We start from the raw sequence: 3,456 nt of genomic DNA, 5'->3' as shown, positions 1-3,456 counted from the left end.
CTACATAGATAAATGATCAAAGCAGTTAAAACTTTAAACAAAATTCATTTTCATCTTATTAAATTTCAGGCATAACAAAGTTTTACAAAAAAATCTCAGCACAAGAAGATTTGATTATTCTATAGGATGTAAAGGAAGTCCAACCTGCCTGTGTGTGCTAAGGCTCGGGTTTATAAATTTCCCAATGGTCACTTCAAAAACTGTAAGCTTTTATTTTTACCATTTGAATTGGATGTTGTCAGCACATGAATGTATATATTTGTGGACAGAGCTTTTGCATTTAACATTTAAAATTTCTGTGCACCTCACAGGCCTTATTTTCACATGTATTACTTTCATACGACTCTGTTTTCACATGGCCCTAACTCCAAGTGCCCTGCCTTCATGGCATGCTGCTAACACAGAGTTGCTTTACTTCCACTAAGTTTGCTACTGGCCAGTATTCTTCCACCAATTATTTAAAGGAGGGAACTAAATCACTGCTTCTTAATAATCTTTCCACTAAATATTATAAGGCACAAGCCCATTGCCCCTTACACATTAAACCAAAGCATGTTAGGCTTCAGTTCTATAAAGGGTAGTAATTCTATAACAAGAGCACTGTTATAATCAGTTACACAGCAGGTGAATTGGGACATTATAGATATTTTTTGGCTATCTAATTAGGGCTTCAATTCATCCACATACAACAGACACTATTGCATAAAATTACATATGCACTGTCCTTGGTCAGTTGACGCATTATAATAACAATCTAACAGCACAGGTGAAATTTCTCTTTCTTTTAATTCATTATTCTTTGTTTTACAAATTGATATCTGGACTGTTGATAATTGTTTTATGTTCTTCAGTTGTTGCATGTTTGTTTTACTAAGATATTATGCAGAATGCTTCTTTTTTCTTGAAAACAGTTTTTGTTTTTTAACATTCCTGAATAAAGACAAATGTGAAACAGCAGAAGGTATTTGAGACCAGAGTTGAGTCCACACTGGATCATCCAACATGAAGCAGTTCATATAAACACAAATAGATCAGAACTAACAACAGCAACAGGAAAAATAGAGAGTAACATAGAGGGGGGGTCAATATATGCAGGAAAGCTCAGGAGGTTTTAAATAAGTGGATGTAAAGTTTTGACCCTCATTTGCCTGCCTCCTCCACATCATCTTGGATTGATTGACAGCTGTCAATCAATCAGAACAATTCACCCCTCCTCGTGCTGTGTTCAGGAAACAAAAGCTCCTACCGAAATCAAGAGTCTGCCTCCTCTGTTGAAGCCTCTGTCCTGAAGATACTCTCACCTTGAGCAGTGGCAGGATTACCCTGTAATACTAGCGATGCTGTCTCATTCATTTAATACTTATTAAGAATGATAATTAGCTCTAAAGGGGCAAATCTTCACTTTCCAAGTGCATGCTTTTTTTTTTCAAAGGCATTTAGGACACATCCTGGAAACAGGTGACAACACAGATCAAGGGCAACAGGGGGAAATCTTAACTTTTCCTTTGAACGGGGCTGTCTACTGTGTATCACAGTCTGACCATTTACAGGCCACAAGACCTCATTTACAGAAACAACGGACTAGATTTTTTTTCTGTTGCAAACAGTATGAAAGAATGAACAATGCACAAGTTTTGTTTCACTATGTAAATCATGATAGGTGCACACAGCAAACAAGATCTTTAAAAGAGCCAACTGTTCTGTTTTGTTTTTAAGCTGATTGCACCCAGTGTCCCTTTTCCAACAATTAACTGCCATTTGTAAGTCAATGCAAGGAGTTTAAATTAACTAGCCACTATGTTATGGTGCTCCAGTTGACTTAGAGTGGTGAATGTCAGGAAATAATACCATAATATCAATACCACATACAGGATAATTGAGATTAATAATTACACAAACTTAAACTAGGTGGAACAGTATCCTTCTCTTATTGACTTTGAAATCATTATAGAAGAGCCAGGATTATGGGACACTGCAATTTCTCCGAACCACCCATTTCCAAACTGATTTTTCTGTACCTTAAACAACTTAACTTCTTAATTACTGACTTCTAATTATCCGAACCTGTGATTAACTGGACAAATACATTGTGATTCTGACTAATCTTCATTGCAATTTGGAATGACTGATAAGCAAATATTAAAGGTTGGAAAAAAAACAAGTCTATTTTTGCCACAATTACTGTACTCAATCCCTAACAGTGACTTTTAACTATAAATTTCTGTTTAATGAATATATTCAGTCATTTTACACAATTGTAACTTCTATGTGATGCTCTGCAATATCTTTCTATATTATAACAGTTGTAGGGAATATTGTGGGATATTTCAATTAAAATTAAACAGGTTAAAATTAGACCTGTTTGGTATTTACATGTGGATCTGATATAAACAACAATAAAGAGATAAAATACAAAAACAAACATTGAAAGTACATACATTTAACCTTAGTTTTAACTTAGTTTTCCCCGGCAAAGTATTTTCTGCTTTCTCGTGGAGTATATTTGTAATCCAGCTAATATTTGCTTTATGTTTTAAATTATGACACAAGATAAAACACCAAGATGACATTGACTGTGCTCAAAGAGGGAAAAAAGGTCATTAATTACTTATGTGAGCTATTGCTTGAAAAAGACAATAAACCTCCACGGTCGCCATGGATATGACATATTTGGTAGGAAAACAACATAATAATTAAGCAATGGAGCGAGATGGCAAGAGAATATGCAGTCTTAATGCTGTATGTATTTTAAAGGCTCATCAAATTTGGCATTCTAAATTCGATCAGTTTATGTATCCATGGAAACGTGGGCAGATTATCATCAGCAGAATTAAAAATGATAAATTAAACAAGGCATCGAGGGGAGGAGGGCAACGTTCTGTTGTAACTTGGTTGCAAAGTTGCTCTTAAACAATGTCAATTTCCAGTGATGGAGATTAAACTTTTAAAACTAATGTCGATTTCAAGTCATTTTTATCCCCTCGCCCAGTGAAATAATGCAAGTAGCTGCCCAGAGAGCTGGATAAAGTATTCAACGGGGTTTTTAAACAGAGCGGATATCTCGCCAAGCACAGCGCTCCGACAAAAGGGACATTCCGTTTAAACGGATTCACTGATCTGCAGAAAGCGGTGGGGAATGAAAGGAACAGCACAGAAGTAAAAGGAGAATGACAGCGAGGTGATTTTTAGGATTGTCTCGGGTCAAACATTTTGTCCTTATTGGCCGGGCTTAAAAGTCTCTTTTTTCTTCCCTGGAAGCTCCGAGCTGCAGATTGATTGATCGCTCCGACACCTGTTATAATGGGAGGAAAAGTAAGCCCCAAAAAAGGATCATTTTCTCTTTCTCGTAAATATGCCCCATTTCTCCCTCTCCCGTCCCCACCAATTGACGTAAACTGCAAATCACGCTGCACATTCTGAAAATGCCATTGTAAAAATAACCTTGTTTTCTTTCCC

Source organism: Heterodontus francisci, chromosome 37, assembly GCF_036365525.1.
Source record: "Heterodontus francisci isolate sHetFra1 chromosome 37, sHetFra1.hap1, whole genome shotgun sequence".
NCBI lineage: Eukaryota > Metazoa > Chordata > Chondrichthyes > Heterodontiformes > Heterodontidae > Heterodontus > Heterodontus francisci.
The sequence above is the reverse complement of the archived record's forward strand: the minus strand, read 5'-3'. Positions refer to the sequence as shown.